Consider the following 19148-nt stretch of genomic DNA (forward strand, 5'->3'; position numbering starts at 1 on the left):
GAAGGGAAATGAAAGGAAGGCTAAAGCAGGAAGGAGGCTGATTAGAAAAGGTGCAAGATGATTTGGGATATGTAAGATAAAAGAGGAGGATGGAGAAAATGGATTTTTTCATAATCTAACTTCTATTCAATGGAACAAGAAGAAAAATGATGGCTCTTTGATGGAATGACAGAGTGGCGCTGGAGAAGCTTCACAGGGCTCTCAGGTCAAAACATTTGAAAGTGGTAGTGTTGACATGTGTGTTTGGCCAGAAGGGTGTTTGCCAATGTATCTGCTTCTATCAGGCTAATGAAGGCTGGCTCCAGGGCTCTTGGACAACAGGCTGGAGAATATATAGAAAACCCAGAGGCTACAGTCCGATAATGAAGACTCTAGGTTAACATGGGATTTTGCCATTAAATATTGGGGTGAGCCAACAAAAATTTCATTTGTATCTTGTCAATTGTTATTCTTACCAAAGTTGATGGGGTTGGAGGAAATAATAAGACTGTAAAATAATGAAAAAAAGAAGTGAATCACAGGAAAATAGCATGTTACTTTTAGGGATTAAAAATGTACTCCGGGTAGCTTTTGCTTTAAGAATAGTTAATTTTGAAAGGACAACTTTGCAGTCCGTGAATTAGAACTACATATTTACATGTTCCATTTACAAAGAGATGGAAAGTGGAATTCCTTTAAAATTCATCTTGCTTATAATGCTCAAAATGTCCTCTCAACTCTCTTCTTTGACTAGGCCTTGGCATTGGCTATCATTCTTGGTGGGCCTCCATGGGTCAGTATTAGCAAGAATCTTGTGAAGTCAGTTTAGTGAGAACTCCCCAACCTTAGTATCTGATCATCCTTGATACCTGGGTCAAATTTCCCATTCCTCTACTTTCCATATCTGAGGCCTGCCTTCAGCAAGAATCCTGTTAGGTCAGTGTAGCAAGAACTCCTATTACCTGTGATACCTTCTTTTACTAATTTTCTCTACACCCTGTCCCCCACACCTCTCCCTACTCCGTACCCCCAACGTGCTCCCCAGCTATAAATTTGTGCTTGTTCAGCTCTAGTTTTCATGGACAAATGTAAAGTTGTGAAAGGAAATTGTCATGACCACCTTTGTCCAGGTTAGTAAGCAATCCACTGTGTTCAGCCCTGGATACATCCTTGACTGAATAATTTTAATAACACTCATACTTGCCTCTTGTATACAATTAAGAATTTCAGAAGCTTTCACATATGTTACTTTCTCCCCACAATGAACCTTGTGACATAGGCAGGGATCTTACAGATGAGGGGACTGGGAGAGTAGAGAGTTCTTCATCTTGGCAAGGGTCCTTCAGCTAGTGATAGCAGGGCTAGATAGAGGTTTCCAGAATCCTCATTGAGTGCTTCGAGTTATAATTGAAGTGTAAAATGTAAAAGAGAAATAGAGTATGTGAGAGACCAGAATATGCTGCCCCCAAATATGAAGGATTGTTGAGCTGAAGACAATTTAGAAGAAGCAGATACAGAACAGCTCTCTGCTCTCCCTCTATTTGCTAAAAGCAGGGCATAGATTTACAAAAAAGAATGGTATCTCATATAATTATTAGTTATCAATTTAAAAAATAAAATAAAACTGATTAAATAGCCAAAAAGGGGTATCCTGCCTCTCTGTCTGCTGGAGAGAACAAAGATTAACCACTGAAATCAGCTTTGGACCCCTGTTAGCCTTGCGATGACATCAGAAGAAATGACATTAACAAGCTTTACTAACTAACCTTATCTGCCAGTTATTTGCCTTTTCCCAAGCTGCCACCTGTAGAGACTCAAAGTCCTCTTCCCTTGTCTTGCCAACTCTCTAAAAATTTATTGTTCTTTGTTGAAGATGCTATATAAGCTGGAATTTAAAGCCACCTCTTTGAGAACTACCCATTCTCTGGGTGTCTCCCATGTATATGTGAAGTATTCAGCAAACCACCACGGCACATGTATACCTGTGTAACAAATGTGCACATTCTACGCATGTATTCCAGAACTTAAAACAAAATCTATGTACACTTTAAGAAACTTCTGTGTGCTTTTCACTTGTTAATCTGTCTTTTGTATCAGGAGTGGATTCTGACTAAGAACCTATGGGAGTTATTCTTCCCCTACCACTCATCAGGCATGTTGTAGCAAAAACAGCATTATAATAAAGATGGGTTTGTCTACTTTTAAGCAGGGCAATAAAAGTGTTAGGTAGTGAATCAGTATGAACTTAGGCATTAGAATGAATAATTATTTTATGGATATCCTTGACCAGTCTACATCTTTCTTTCTTTCTTTCTTTTTTTTTTTTTTTTTTCTTTCTTTCTTTCTTTCTTTCTTTCTTCCTTTCTTCCTTCCTTCCTTCTTCCTTCCTTCCTTTCTTCCTTTCTTTCCTTCTTTCCTTCTTTCTTCTTTCTTTCTTTCTTCCTTTCTTCCTTTCTTTCCTTTCTTTCCTTTCTTTCCTTTCTTTCCTTCTTTCTTTCTTTCTTTTCTTTCTTTTTTTGAGATAGAGTCTCACTCTGTCACCCAAGCTGGAGTGCAGTGGTGCCATCTGGGCTCACTGCAGGCTCCGCCTCCTGGGTTCACGCCATTCTCCTGCCTCAGCCTCCTGAGTAGCTGGGACTACAGGTGCCCGCCACCACACCTGGCTAATTTTTTGTATTTTTAGTAGAGACAGGGTTTCACCATGTTAGCCAGGATGGTCTCGATCTCCTGACCTCGTGATCCGCCTGCCTCAGTCTCCCAAAGTGCTGGGATTACAGGCGTGAGCCACCGCTCCCGGCCTAATCTACATCTTTCACCTAGAGAAAGAAGTTTCAGTAGATCTAACCTATAACAGAAGATACTTTACTTACACATATCAAGATCAAATCTTGGCTGTAAAGCTGATGATAGACTCAATGTATTATGACATCTTGTATGACATCTTCATCACTCTACCAACTAATGTAAGTATCCACTATTCTCAGACATTGGGTAAAAAGCTAGAGGGAAAATGGTGGAAAAGATGCAGTGCCTGCCATCTGGAGCTCTTGGCTAGTTTGTCCAGGAGTGAGACAGTCATCTATCTAGTTACAAAACAGCAAGGAGTGGCGTGTTATTCATGTGAGTGGAGTGTGCTGATTGAAAACACTCCTTGGTCTGCTTAGCTGCGTACCTGTCTATGGCAGGAAGCAGAACCAGCTGTTCTCTTTTTTCCAATTCTTTTCTTTCATTGAATCGCAAATCCTGTTTTCACAACAGCTGCTGTTTCTATTGCTATGGAAATGATGACGATGTATATCACAAATTCAAATATTATGACATGATTACAGGACTCAAGAGGAGGAAAAGATGAGCTGTCAAGGGCACAGTTTTCCTCCAAGTCAAATGCCTTTGTTAATGAGCAAGTATGTTAATAAAAAACTATGAAAAGCATAGGAAAAGGCAATTGGCTGGGAGAGTGGGATGTGTAAATGCAGTTCTTCAACAGATTTGCCTGTGGTGAGCTCAGTAGGCAAATCTTAGCACCTTCCATTAGAGTATTTCTTAAGCCAAAATGCCATCCCCCAAAGAACCCAAGAGCTGTAGTCTCCTGTTTTGATGCAAGAGGAGCCTGATAGGTCTTTCTGTAAGTAAAGTCAGGGACTAGTTACCCTTTGTCCCTGGGACATCTCCCTTTCCAGGTCGGAGGTGATGCCTAACATTAAGACTTGCTGAGTTGGCATCAAAATAAACGCTGATAGATATATCCTGAGAACGACCACCATCTCTCTGAGCATTTTCAGATTCCTTCTTCTTGGCCTGGATCTTGGGAAAATTGTCCAAGTACCACTGTGGCCTACTTTGTTTTTACTTGCCCCCTGTGAGAGAGTGTTTCAGCCGCATTCCTGGAACCCTCTTTCCCCTGCATTGGCAGAGAAATTGCCCATGTGGCTTAATTTTCTGTCTGAGATAGGGTTTTGGAGGGGCCCTGGAGCTTAGGCTCCGAGGTCCGCAGCAGAGTTTTCATGCAAAGCGACAGTCTCTGGTTTAAGCAGAGTTGGCTGTGTGTGTCAGTATTCCCCGCCCTCTGGCCTGGTCTTCGAGGATGTCATGGTGAAAGTAAAGGAAACTTTGTTTAGTCTGCACCACAGCCTTGAATAGGCCATAAAAACTCCCCAGGCTGTGACCAGCCCAACTTGGAACGGCAGACCTCCGCTCGTCACTTGTGCACCTTCTTTGTCACTTCATATTTTTTGTGTTTCTCTCTCCACCTTGGTGGCCTGTAAACACACACACACACACACACACCATCTGGAAGTTAGTGTGCTGATGCTATGTTCTGCAAGGACCCATGCACACATTGATAAAATAATGGGATATATGCATTGCTTTTACCTTTAGGGAACAGGACTAGATATATTTAGAATTCCAGAAACGAGGTAAAATATTTCTCTGATAAAATTCCCTCTTCTGAAACCCCCCACCCCCACTATCAAATACTAGTGGCTTATACATCTTCATTATGATTTGAAGGACTATAACACAGGCATTATTAGAAACATCTTGATTCCTGATAGTTTCTGAAAAAAATCTCCATACCTGTGCTTTGAAAAAAATGTGTTTGAATATAAAGTGGCTGAAAGATTTCTTTGTACGGAAGTCCTTCTGTAACTTAGACAAACTAGAGCAATTGATTTTTTTTTTTTTAATCGGGAAGAAAAAGGAGAAAGGCAAAAGGGAGGAAAAGGAGGAGGAAGAGGAGGAGGAGAATGAATTTAAAAAAAAAAAAAAAGGTTTGTTGCTGAGTTGAGAATTTGACTAGAAAGCCAAGGCCCAGCTTGGAGCAGAGTTTTACGGCTGAGTTATAAACTCTGAAAATAGGGCTTTATAATGGAAATGTTGACAGACTCTCTACTATAACTGGGCTAGCGGATGCCTGCTGTAATGTACTGTGTAATTTATAGGAGTCACCTGTTAAGCCATCTGGGAAAGAAAATTTCCCTTCTTTTAAAATGTTAATAACTTGATTAACCTTTTGAACTTCATCTTTATTGCAAATGGAGCCCATGCAAGCCAGTTGCTGCTGGATGGCCAATTTGTATTTGCAGATAAAATTTAGCATTAAAACAAAATCCATACTCTGTGGTTTTCTTAGTCTCACCCTGTGAGAAAATGAGTTGCTAAGGGAGAAGCTGCACCCTGATGGCTTAGAGGAAGTGCTTGCTTTCTCACACCAAAGCTGCCTGCAAGTTAGAGAAGGCATTAGGGCATCTTTATGTATGAATCCATGCACACTTTTATCTTCTCTCCTCCATTAGTTTTATGTGAGAAACCAGGAGCTGAGATTCCTCCTACCCTTAGGGGGAAAAAAAAAAAGATATTGTTCACTCTGGAACCTTGACTCTATAACTATTTAATGAATTGCTAAATGGCTCATATATATGGTTTTATGACTTCTCCACTCGTAGAGCTCAAGGTCCCCAAACATCAAGTCCCTTGTTTTCTTATATTCCTCTTTCATTTTTAGTATTGCTGTCTTCTGTATCTTACAGAATGAGAATTCTTACAGAATATCTCTGTTCTCAACATCCACTCCCAAAGAGACCAGCTCCCTAGGCTGAGCTCCACCAGCTTGCCTCCTCTAATTCTCAGGACCCAGCCATGGGAGTCCTGGACTCTGAAGGAACAAATCTCCCTCAACAATGTAATTTGCAATGACATGGATGAACTTGAAGGACATTATTTTAAGTAAAATTCACCAGGCACAGAAAGACACATACCACATGATCTCACTCATATGGAATCTGTAAAAGTTGATATCATGGAATTGGGAGGAGAATGGTGGTCACCAAGGGCTGGGATGGCTGCGGGAGGGGAAGATGTTGGTCAAAGGATACAGAATTTCATTTAGAGGGCAGGAATAAGTTTAAGAGATCTGCTGTACAACATGGTGACTATAGTTAATAACTATTATACTATTAATAACAAGAATATATTGTATCCTTGACAAAGGCTAAAAGAGTAGATGTAGTGTTCTCATATCTATCTCTCTATCTCTCTCTATACATATATAATTTAAAATGTCACGTTGTACACGATAAATGTGTATACAGTTTTATCTGTAAATTAAAAAAAGTCTCACTGAACAAATCTAATGGGGTTAGAATTCCTGCAGGCAGCATGGAGCACTTCCATGGATACTATTTCCATTCCTTGTTGTAGGAAGATTTAACAGTTTTTGAAGATTAAATTGCTCACCTGGAATTTTCTGATTTGAGAACGCAATTTCAAAGACAGACCAAGACCCTCTTATCTATTTCTTCTTGTTTGATTTCTCTAGACTGCCTGTTTTACTGCTAATCTGTGTTACAGGTGTTTTGTGTGAGGGACATGTCATTGTCTATAGGACATGGTATTCCCATGTGATCATCATTGGTTAGCACAGGAAATCCTTTTTGCTTTTCCCTGAGAACACTAAAGCAGTTATACCCCCAAGTAGGTCAAATAAAATAATTGTCTTAAGAAATGTAATCAGGGAAGAGCCCATCATGTTAAGAGACAGCCCCACAGTTTCCTCCAATGCTTCGATCTGAGAGACAATGCTTCCCAAAAGGACATATTACCAGGAATATACTTGTCTGATGGAAGTATATCCTTTTGTACCTTCTGGGAGGTGCATTTCTAATGTTTTTTAATTAAGGTGATCAACCTTCCTGGTTTGCTGGCAACTCTGTTTTAGTAATGAAAAGTCCTGCATCTGCAAAAAACCTGTAAGTCCCAGGCAAACTGGGACAGTTGGCCATCCAATGATGGGGGCTTCCTTGAGAAATGATGAGCTCTCTGACACTGGGAACGTCCCCACAAAAGTGGAATGGCTCCCTGCATGGAGGTTGTGGAGGAAGATTGCTATTTTGACAAAAAGGCTGGACTTCACGATCTCTAAGGGTCTTTCTAACTTTAAAATTTAAAATTCTAGATGGCTCCAAAAGACAGAAACATGACAATTAGAGATGGCCATCCAGGAATCTTAAATGCTGGTGTCTTTATGGGTCCTGTGAAGGTTTTACATTTTTATGTTAATCTGGTTTTGTATCGTGTCTAGAACTCTACTATACAGGTTTGTATAGTGCTGTTTTATTTTGCAACACATTATATACTACTTGGCTTCGAACGGCCTCTTCTGTGGTTTTCAAACACTCACCCCTTGATAGGATGGAGCCTGGGCTCTTCAATGGAATATGATGCTCATTGATGCTTCGACTATTTCTCCACTGGAACAGCAGCTCCTGACTACAGTTTGATGTCATCCACCCATCACATGCCCCAGCACTCATATACATTTCACAGATGTGTCAAGAGAGGCCTCAAGATGTTGAGAGAAAAAGGTTGCCAACGCTACAGTGAGGTTGTGAGGCACAGCCAAGAATGAAAAAGTCAAAAATCTGGCTCTGAGTCCTTTTTTCTAATGACTAGACACCACTCCCTCATTGGAACGTACTTGGTTTTAATGCCTTAAAGGGACACAGAGAGCTGGCTGGCTTGCAGAACCAAGAAATACTCTTCCTCCTGCCAGAGTGGTACAGCCTTTCCTGCCACCATCTTGAGGCCAAGGCTTTCAGCTTTCCTAAATATATGAAGTCCCTTTCTACTCTGTCCTTTCTTTCCATGTCTCTTCCTCCTTAAATTTCTCCTGAATTATCTGTATGGAAGTTTATTCTGATATTAGTTGATTCAGAGCAACAGAAATTTCTACAGTATATAAACATGTTTACAGGTACATAGAATAATACAGAATCTAGATGAGGTAGGAGGTTCTTGGGCTTTCATGTCTCCTTGATGTTTCTATTGAAATAGAAGAAGATGTGGAAACAAAATTTTATTCTTTATCTAAGTTGAGCTTTCTCTTCTTGGATTGCCAGAGAAATCTCTTGCCTTGACTGAACCCAGACCTTCCTAATGTCAATCATATGGTCTTTCCCTCTTTGTTACCCTTTTTCTTCCCAACCCAAATGGTTGGACTCCCTTTGATGTTATTATAAGCACTTTAACTTATTCACTAAGCATTTTTTGAACACCTACTACATTGTATGTATCCTGCTGACTTGACAGAGTAAAATAAGTCATGTCTCTATTATATCCTTGAAGAACTCACTTTGTATCTGGTGGTAGTCAGAGAAGGAGATAGAAAAATCTCTCAAAGAACTGATAATGTAATTAGATAAATGCTCAAAGCTCTAAATGGGAAGGCATTTAGAATTTTCTATGACAGCTAGAAAGATGGCCATTGTTTGTTCCTTGACATGATCTGCTGGTTACTTAGCCTGTTTTCTCCGGATGATATTGTGTCTGGAATTGGTGGGTTCTTGGTCTCGCTGACTTCAAGAATAAAGCCGCGAACCCTCCCAGTGAGTATTACAGTTCTTAAAGATGGTGTGTCCGGAGTTTGTTCCTTCTGATGTTGGGACGTGTTTGCAATTTCTTCCTTCTGGTGGGTTCGTGGTCTTGCTGGCTTCAGGAGTGAAGCTGTAGACCTTCGCGGTTAGTGTTACAGCTCATAAAGGCAGTGCAGACCCAAAGAGTGAGTAGCAGCAAGATGTATTGCAAAGAGCGAAAGAACAAAGCTTCCACAGTGTGGAAGGGCACCCAAACGGGGTGCCACTGCTGGTTGGGGCAGCCTGCTTTTATTCCCTCATCTGACCCCACCCACATCCTGCTGATTGGTCTATTTTACAGAGAGCTGATTGGTCCATTTTGACAGGGTGCTGATTGGTGTGTTTACAATCCCTGAGCTAGACACAGAGTGCTGATTGGTGCGTTTACAATCCTTTATCTAGACACAAAGTGCTAGACAGAAAAGTTCTCCAAGTCCCCACTAGGTTACCTACATAAAGAGTAGGGATTGGTGTATTTACAAACCTTGAGCTTAGACACAGGGTGCTTATTGGTGTATTTACAATCCGTTAGCTAGACATAAAGGTTCTCCAAGTCCCCACTAGACCCAGGAGCCCAGCTGGCTTCACCTAGTGGATACCACACCAGGGCTGCAGGCTGAGCTGCCCACCAGTCTAGCTCCATGCACCCGCACTCCTCAGCCCTTGGGCAGTTGATGGGACTGGGCACCACGGAACAGGGGCAACCCTCATCGAGGAGGCTCGGGCATGGCGGGCTGCGGGTCCCCAGACCTGCCCTGTGGGGAGGTGGCTGAGGCCCACCCAGAATTCGAGGGGAGTGCAGGTGGGCTGGCAGTCCTGGGGGACCTGCTGCACCCTCTGCAGCTGCTGACCCGGGTGCTAAGCCCCTCACTGCCTGGGGCAGCAGCGCCAGCGCCGGCCAGCTGCTCCGAGTGCAGGGCCCCCTGAGCCCGTGCCCATCGGAACTCGCGCTGGCCCGCGAGCCCGGCTCGCAGCCCCGGTTCCCGCCTGCGCCTCTCCCTCCACACCTTCCTGCAAGCAGAGGGAGCCGGCTCTGGCCTCGGCCAGCCGAGAGAGGGGCTCCCACAGTGCCGTGGTGGGCTGAAGGTCTCCTCAAGTGCCACCAGAGTGGATGCCGAGGCCGAGGAGGTGCCAAGAGCGAGGTCTGCTAGCATGTTGTCATCTCTCAATATGGCCTTAACTATGAAGGAAATGAGTACTTTCGAGCTTGTATCTGCACATGGATAGACCAGATCAATGGAAAGACTTGTCCTGGTCTGCATCAATCTTGGCTTTCCGTAGACTTGAGTTTTGACCTTTGCTTTCGTGTGATGCCATGAGCTTATATACTGGGATATCATTAAAACATCCCTATGACACTTGTCATTGTGTACATTGTAAGAAGGTATTTAAAAGTTACTTTATACAGCGTTTTCTCTCTAGGGAGCCCCGGGAAAAATTTTTTCCAGTCTCAGGATTGAGAATAGTTCCATATTTTTGGCAAACTGATTTCATTTTAGCTTATGGAGTTTGTGATTCTTTTAACATTATGATTGTTTGCCTTTTTGAGCTGGGTCTTAATAGTCATTTAGTTCAATCAGTCCCACTCAATACTTGTGTTTTGCCTCAACTAGATATATAATCTAGTTAGAAAAACTTTTTAGACTGTAGCCTATGCTAAAAATGCATTTTGCATTGTAACCTAGTAAACACACACACACACACACACACACACACACACAAGAAAGGTCACAAAACAATATTGATATCTATTGTAATGCTCTCTGATACCTTTTATTCTTTTCTATTTAATTTCATTCCATTCTCACTTTTAAAACTACTGGTTACAATCCACTAAATTCACTTGATAACCCTTTAGTGAGTTGTGAGCCATAGTTTGAGAAACACTGATCAAATCCTTCTCTTGAACACTTCCAGCTACAGACACTTCAATACTTCCCAGGGAAGTCCATCTTATCATCAGAAAATTGGAGCTTCTCTTTCAACTGAGCTTAAACTTGCCTCAATAGATCCTACCCAGTGTCCTCCTAGTTCTTCAGTTTCATGCAGAAAAGTCCAATCCTTATTCCTGACTACCCTTCCAATATTTGAAGAGAATGTATCTCCCTAAAAATTCCTCACCCACTTGCATGTGCTTGCGGCCAGACATCAATAGCTGAAACAAAGTGTGAAGCCAGAACAATTAGAAATGTTCCCTGAAGCATTTGAGTAATTTGAAGGCAAGTGTTGCTTTTTAAAATGGCTCATTTTAACTGAACAATTGCCCCAATTCCCTACTTTATTTCAGCTGTAGGAAACCTGGCTGAACTCCGGCTACATATTGATTTTGCTCAAAGGTGGCAAGTGACAACACAGCCATTACATAAATGACATGAGAAAACAGCCTTCTTCCCCTGTGGTATTTAGTACAGTCCACAGATGGCAACGACCTAATTCAGGCCAAAGAAGAAACAAGTGAAATCATTCACTCAATTACTTTCATTGGGTAGAGGCAGTGTGGCTCTCCTGACGCTCCTAGAAGAAAAAAAAACCCTTCCTGAAACTGCCATGCATGGGTAATTTCATTACGACAGAGTTCCAGTCACCTCTTGTTTTCTTAAACTTGTATTATTGAAAGATTAGTCTTCTGTTTATGGTTACATTGCCAAGTATCCAAAGCACAACTCTCCTTCATTCAGAGTTAATCGAACTGAAATGGACATGGCATTAAGAAGGCCTATGGCTCTGTGAGATCAGAAGAATTACTCAATCTGTACCACTTAGGATATAACGTTTTTTTGAAAGCAGTTAGGACAAATTGACAAAGATTGCTCACTTCAGAATACAGAGGTCAAAGTGTAGTTCAGAAAGACTTTATTATAATTACATGCTGTAATGGGAAAGATTGAATTTTGTATGGCTGGGCTCACTTAAGTGATGGCTAAACCCAACGTTGAGAGATGATCACGGATATTTACTTTCTCCTTGATCCCTTATATAAAACTAAACTAATGAGTAAGTCTGTGTCTTTGAAGGGAAGTCGTGGAGAGAATGACTTTCTTAGAAGAGGAGATGCTGCTATTTGAAAATAAAAGGTACTTTGAACTGGGTGAAACTCTCAAACATGGAGGACAAAACCACATGGTGGTTTAGGAAGGATAATGAAAATAACCTTGGCCTTCTCTGCAGTCAATAGCTTTGTTCACGTCGTCTTTTCCTCTTGCTTTTGAATGGTTGGGAATCATCAAGATGTGGACAAACTGATTGCAAGGTTCTAAGCTACTAGTCTGGAGACCAAAAATAAGACACAGATAGATTTGGTTTGGCATGTACAATGTACAAACATCAAAAGATCTATTCATGATAAGAATATTCAGAAAAATATGAAGCGAGGGAAACTTTACTTGATAAAAGCATGTATAAAAATCTTCAGCTGACATCGTACTTAGTGGTAGAAGACTGAATACTTTTCCCCTCAGATCAGGAATGAGGCAAGGATTCCCTGTCACTCTTACTCAACAGAGTGCTGCAAGTTCTGGCTGGTACAATAAAGTGAGAAAAAGAATTAAAAGGCACACAGATTGGAAAAGAAGAAATAATGCTCTACCTACTTTCAGATGTGATTGTTTATGAGGAATCCAAAGGAAGGTCTACCAAAAAACTAGAACTAAGTTTAGCAAGGTTATAGGATACAGAAGACATTTATGTGTCCAACAAACATATGAAAAAAAGCTCATTATCACTGGTCATTAGAGAAATGCAAATCAAAATCACAATGAGATACCATCTCACGCCAGTTAGCATGGCGATCATTAAAAAGTCAGGAAACAACAGATGCTGGAGAGAATGTGGAGAAATAGGAGCACTTTTATATTGTTGGGAGTGTAAATTAGTTCAACCATTGTGGAAGACTGTGGTGATTCCTTAAGGATCTAGAAGCAGAAATACCATTTGACCCAGCAATCCCATTACTGGGTATATACCTAAAGGATTATAAATTGTTCTAATATAAAGACACATGCACATATATGTTTACTGCAGCACTGTTCACAATAGCAAAGACTTGGAACCAACCCAAGTGCCCATCAATGATAGACTGGATAAAGAAAATGTGGCACATATATACCATGGAGTACTCTGCAGCCACAAAAAAGAATGAGTTCATGTCCTTTGCAGGGACATGGATGAAGCTGGAAACCATTTTCAGCAAACTAACCCAGGAACAGGAAACCAAACACCTCATGTTCTCACTCATCATTGAGAGTTGAACAATGAGAACACATGGACGCAGGGAGGGGAGCATCACACACTGGGACCTGTCAGGGGGTAGCATTAGGAGAAATACCTAATGTAGGTGATGGGTTGATGAGTGAAGCAAATGACCATGGCACGTGTATTCCTATGTAACAAACCTGCACGTTCTGCACATGCATCCCAGAACTTAAAGTATAATAAATATTTTAATATAGTACCAATTAACATGTGGATACTAAAATCGAAAGTATAGTACCTTTTACAATTGCTAAAAAACACTTTCGTGTATATCTAACAAAACATGAACAGGATTTAAAGGCTGCAAAGTATAAAACTCTGATGAAAGCAATCAAAGAATAGACATTATTCTATAGGTGGAGAGATAGTCCTTGTTCATGGACTGGAATACCTTCCCTAGTAAAGACATCAATTTTCCCCAAATTGACCTGCAGCTTTAATGCATTTCATAATCCCAGCAAGATTTTTTTATAGATGTAGAAAAAATTGTCCTTGAATTTATACAGAAAGGCAAAGGGACTAGAATAGCTAAAACAATTTTGAAAAGATAAATATAGTGGGAGAACTCAGTCCACCCAATTTCAAGGTTTATTGTATAGTTACAGCAATCAAGACAGTGCAGTATTAGCAGAGGCTAGGTCATAGATCACTGGAATAGAATAGAAACCCCAGAAATAGACCCACGTGAATATTCCCAACTAACTATTGACAAAGGTGCAAAAACAATTCAATGAAGAAAAGAGCCTTATCAACAAATGGTGCTGGAGCAAGTAGGCATCCACAGGCAAAAACCAAAATGAAACAAAACAAGAAACCCAGAATCTCACCCTGTCTCATACCTTATACAGAAATGAACTCAAATGGACTTAAATGTAAAATATAAACCTATAACACTTTTAGAAAAGATAAAGGAGAATATCTCCAAGAACTAGAGGTAGTTGAAAGGTTCTTGGACTTGACACCAAAAGCACAATTCCTGAAAGATAAAATGGATAAATGGCAGTTCATCAAAATTAAAAATTTACGCTCTGTGGAAAACTCTGATAAAAACACAAGCTAAAAATTGGCTGAAAATATTTGCAAACTACCTTTCTGACAAATAACTAGTATCTAGAATATATTTTAAAAATCTCAAAAATCAATGGTAAAGACAAAACAAAACTCCAAATAACCCAATGAGAAAATGATCAAAAGGCATAAATAGACATTTCTCCAAAGAGGGTATACAGATGATAAAGCAGCACATGGAAGGGTGCTTAACATCATCAGCTATTATGGAAATGCGAATTCAAATGACAATAAGATCTTACTATGTACCCATCAGAATAGCTAAAATAAAAATGATAGAACATCAAATGCTGGAAAAAATACAGAGAAACTGAATCACTCATACATTGCTTGTGGGAATGTAAAATGGTAGAGCCACTCCAGAAAACGGGATTGAAAGTTTCTTAAAAATCTTACCATGTACCTATATTATTATCAGTTCTTTGGAGAGATTTTTCTTTTTCTTTTTTTTTTTTTTTGAGACGGAGTCTCGCTCTGCCGCCCAGGCTGGAGTGCAGTGGCCGGATCTCAGCTCACTGCAAGCTCCGCCTCCCGGTTCACGCCATTCTCCTGCCTCAGCCTCCCGAGTAGCTGGGACTACAGGCGCCCGCCACGTCGCCGGCTAGTTTTTGGTATTTTTAGTAGAGACGGGGTTTCACCATGTTAGCCAGGATGGTCTCGATCTTCTGACCTCGTGATCCGCCCGTCTCGGCCTCCCAAAGTGCTGGGATTACAGGCTTGAGCCACCGCGCCCGGCCTGGAGAGATTTTTCTATCTGCCTTTCTGACTACCACCAGATACAGAGTGAGTTCTTCAAAGATACAATAGAGACATGACTTATTTTACTCTCTCAAGCCAGCCAGGATACATGAAATGTAGTAGGTGTTCAGGAAATGCTTAGTGAATAAGCTAAAGTGCTTACAATAACATCAAAGAGAGTCCAGTCATCTTGGGTGGGAAGAAAAAGGGTAACAAAGAGGAAAAGAGCATAGGATTGATGTTAGGAAGGTCTGGGTTTTCTTTCCTATATGACACAGCAGTGGCATTCCAGAAAAAGGGCATTTATTCCAGAGAAATGAAAATTTATGTTCTTACAAACATGTATACAAATATTCACAGCAGCTTTATTCATAACAGCCAGAATTTTGAAAAAATCCAGATGTCTTTAAATGAGTGAATGATTAAACAAATTGTGGTCCGTCCATACCATCAAATACTACTCAGCAATAAAAAGAAACAAAATATCAATAGATGCAACAACCTGGCTGAACCTCCAGGGAATAACGTCCAGTGAAAAAGAACCAGTCCTAAAAGTTTACATACTGTGATTCTATTTATATAACATTTGTGACATTATACAGTTATAGAAATGAAGAACAATTTAAGGGTTGCCATAAATTAAGGAGTGAGTGGAAGCAGGGAAGTGGATGTGACTATAATATGGCAACACCAGGGATCCTTGTAGCAATGGAAGTGTTCTGTATCTTGACTTTATCCAAGTCAGTTTTCTGGATGTGATATTGTACTATAGTTTTGCATGATGCCACCTTTGTGGGAAACTGGGTAAAGGCTGCACAGGATCCTGGTATTCTTTCTCATAAGTGCATCTGAATCAATACTTATCTCAAAAAGAGAAGTTTAAAAATAAGTCTTAAAATAGGGTTTTTAGTTCACCAAAGCCCCTGCTATTTTTATTGTTTTCCACCTACTAATTTGCTTTTCACAGTGTGTTATATGTCTGGCACCCAAAGGCATGGGAAAGAGAAAGAAAGAAAGGAGAAAGAAAAAGAAGGAAGGAGAGAGAGAAAATGGGATTTTGCTAACAAAATACACAGAAGAAATGTCATATGGTGCTCCTCTATTGGAGACAGATGAATTCATTTTAGATAATTGAGTGGGTTTTAGTATTTGGAGAAATTGTATTCTCATAATTGTTCAGAGACCCATATTGGAGAATGGGACCATATTTTTGGTAACACATTATGCTCTAAGGATCACAGTGTATCTCTCTCTTCCATTAAATTCCTTGAGGGCAGGGACCATGATGTTTACTCTTTATACTCCCCTCCATTCTCCTGTCTTCCCTCCCCCAGCATAGAGGCTTAAGCCAGCATTTAACAGGGGAGAGAACAGATTTCTCTGTTGATTAATAACACAGCATGATCACAGTACTAACCACAAATACCCATGATCTGTTACTACCTTTCCAACCTTTTTCTGTATGACTTCCCTCTAGGTGCCTAGTGCTTTAGCCAACCTCAACTGCTTCAGGCTATGCACACGTTGAGGAGTTTTTTCACCTCTCTGCCTTTTTTCCATACCATTTCCTTTGTTTAGTATTCCCTCCTCCACCCCTATAGGTCCAGTTCCTACTGATCCTTTCACTGTTCAATCCAAAGGCTACCTCTTTGAAGAAGTCTTCCATGCTGCAAACACTATTTACAGTTGATATCTTTGTTACTTTCAGCTTTGTAGAAAAGATTTCTGTGGGTTCTGCCCTGTGCTACTGTAAGCCACTTGGGGGCAGATCTGTCCCGATCCTTCTAGATCTTCCCACAGAAACTTGTACAGAGTGCTGCCCATAGTGGAGGTTCATACATGTGCATTGAAAGAGGAAAAAAAAAAAATGAAATCAGAATGACCAGGTTAGTGTAATGGATGCTCTAAGGGTAGCTCAATAAAAATGATAGGAAGCTAGAAAGGAAACCCAAGAGTGGGTCAGAAGGAATAGCAGACAATGTTCAAATGTTTTAAGGCTGATTTTATGTGGCATTGGTAGAGATTAGGCTGCTCACCATAGCCAGTTTCACTGTAAATCATGTAACAGACCTTGTAGAAATGCCAAGATAGTAGAAGTCTGCTTAAAATGCAGAGGTCTGAGAAACGCTTGACTTGAAACATTGTTTACTTTCTTCATTAGGAACTAAAGAGAAGCAAGTACAAGGCAGCGGGTAGCAGTTACCTAATATCTTTGCCGAAAGAGAGATTTTTCAAAATGTGCTTTTCTCACTAATCCTTGAGGGGAAATGAGGTTTATTTATGGTGTCAGAAGAGAACAAGGCATTAATAGTAAAAGATTTTATATGACTTCATGTTTTTAGGAAAGTCATTTGTTTACAAATCCGACTCAATCAAACCCAAAGGTATTTAATATATTCCAGATTTGAATGTCACCTGATTTTTTTACCCAAATTTCAGACTAGAGGAAGTAATTCTGATAGAGTGTATACACTGATGTAAGAAGATATAGATTATAAGGATTTCCTAGCCAAGATGAAAATCTTAGACCATCCGATAGTCCAGGGGAATAATGGAATAATTAAATGCATTTCTTCCATCTCCAGCTTTAACTAAGATTGTGTGGTAATGGGGCTGTCTAAAGTTACTTAACTGTTTTGTTTGATAATTCAGGATAACAATCATTTGACCAAGAAATAATTATGTAAATAAGACACAAACAGCACAAACAGACTGCAATACAGCTATATGAAAATAATTATGGTTAATTTCATTCTCTTTCATTTGCTCACAATTTTTTTTTTTTTTTTGAGATGGAGTCTTGCTCTGTCACCCAGGCTGGAGTGCAGTGGCACAATGTCAGCTCACTGCAACTTCCGCCTGCTGGGTTCAAGCAATTCTCCTGCCTCAGCCTCCTGAGTAGCTAGGACCACAGGTGCATGCCACCATGCCTGGCTAATTTTTTGTATTTTTTAGTAGAGATAGGGTTTCACCATGCTGGCCAGGCTGGTCTTGAACTCCTGACCTCGTGATCTGCCCACTTTGGCCTCCCAAAGTGCTGGGATTACAGGTGTGAGTGACTGCGCCTGGCCTGTTTACCAATTCTTAAAGAAGATATCTAATCACTAAAAATGATATCTCACATTTGGCCAAAACTTTATTCTTCCTAAAATATGTTTGCATAGTTTGTTTGATCTTCTTACCATAATCTTACGATTCAAGCAAGGATTATTGTTTGTGTTTTACCCAAGAGCAAACTAAGACTCAAAACATTCAAACAAATCCTCAAGTCCCTCAAATCTGCCAAAGAAATAATATATGAGATTTTAGAGCTGGAAGGAATCTCATGAGAGGATACCTGTTTTCGTAAGCCTCATTAGATGTGCTTAATAATGTAGTTGACTGAGCAGTCTTTTGATCCAACTGCCACTTTAAGGTGTGTGGTGTTACTCTCTCGTTTTGCAGATTAGGTATCTGGCAGGTTTGCACCTTGGCCAAGGTCACATGGCTGGGACGCTTTGGTGGCAGCATGCACACTTGACAGTGGGACACACTTCACAGTGGGGCAGGGGAGCTGCTCCGAGGTTTTACTGTGCATCAGTTAAGGTCTTGTTCTAGAACATCCAGACTCACTTGTGTACCCCAACTTCCACCCTGAATCTGCAGGGGAGATGTGACATGAAATGAAGTGACTTGCACTTACAGGCAAATCAGAAAAGCGATGATGTCCCATACTGAGGGGATCCCTGTACACAAAAGCAGATAGTAAGGCTCTGCAGGAGACCCCATGGCAGGTGAGCTGCTGGGTAACTCACTCATTAAATAGTGGGCTCCACCACTGATGATACCAGCATCTTGCCTGAGGAGTCTTAGCGTACTAATGAAGCTACCACAGCTCGCAGACAGCAGAGACCTAGCACAGAGTCTCCTAGAAGAATATCTGGCACAACAAGCTGAGGTGTAATATATAAGGGAGGGGTAAAGAGTTTTCCCCTCTGAAAAATGGAACACTGATGACAACAGATTTCTTCAGTGGATTTAAATCCTATTTAAGAACAGAATTATCTAGTCAGATTGCTTGCAGCGTTTTCTTCCCTTCATAATAATGGTAGCAAGAAAGTTGGAAGGCAGTACAACCTGAGTATCCCTTTTCTGAAATGCTTGGGATGAGAAGTGTTTCAGATTTTGGATTTTTTCAAATTTTGAATATTTGCATTATACTTACAAAATCCAGAAATCTAAAATCCAAAATGTTCCAAAGAACATTTCCTTTTAGCATGACCTTTGAGTGTCTTGCCAGCACTCAAAAAATTATGGGTTTTACAGCATTTCAGATTTTGAACTTTTGGATTATGGATGCTCAACCTCAACTTTGTGCTTTGAACTAGGTAAGCCCTTTTGAGGGTTCCTTTCAAATTCCTAAACTATAGCTTTGGGAGTCATTAAACTGAAAGCTTTCCCAGGATTTGTGGTTAACTGAATTGTATTAAGTTTCCTATTATTCCTCTAGTCTAGTTATTGTTTTAAAAACAAAGTGTCTGACTAACTTATAGGGTCATTAATTTGTGCTTTATTTGTATCTTGGCCTCAAGAAGGTAACTAGGCCTTTGTGTTCTCTTACCTCAGGTACCTTAGAAGTTGCTGGAAGACCGTTCTGTGAAGGGATTATGCCAGGTTTGTTCCAAGAGGAAAGAAATGGCTTGGAGGGTGGAGTTGGACGTG

The 19148-nt window shown here is 40.5% G+C and overlaps 1 long non-coding RNA gene across 3 annotated transcripts in view; it reads left to right on the forward strand.

Moving 5' to 3' along the window:
* Nucleotides 1-19148, forward strand: part of LOC117078740 — a 558507-nt gene that overhangs the window by 231838 nt on the left and 307521 nt on the right. Inside the window, exon 3 of one of the 3 annotated variants that reach the window (XR_004435143.1) lies at nucleotides 19053-19100. The exons of the other annotated variants lie outside the window; for them this stretch is intronic. This is a non-coding gene — a long non-coding RNA (uncharacterized LOC117078740). The remainder of the gene's footprint in view (nucleotides 1-19052; nucleotides 19101-19148) is intronic. 3 annotated transcript variants of the gene reach the window in all.

This window comes from Trachypithecus francoisi, unplaced genomic scaffold (assembly GCF_009764315.1).
Source record: "Trachypithecus francoisi isolate TF-2019V2 unplaced genomic scaffold, Tfra_2.0 Lachesis_group7, whole genome shotgun sequence".
NCBI classification, from domain to species: domain Eukaryota; kingdom Metazoa; phylum Chordata; class Mammalia; order Primates; family Cercopithecidae; genus Trachypithecus; species Trachypithecus francoisi.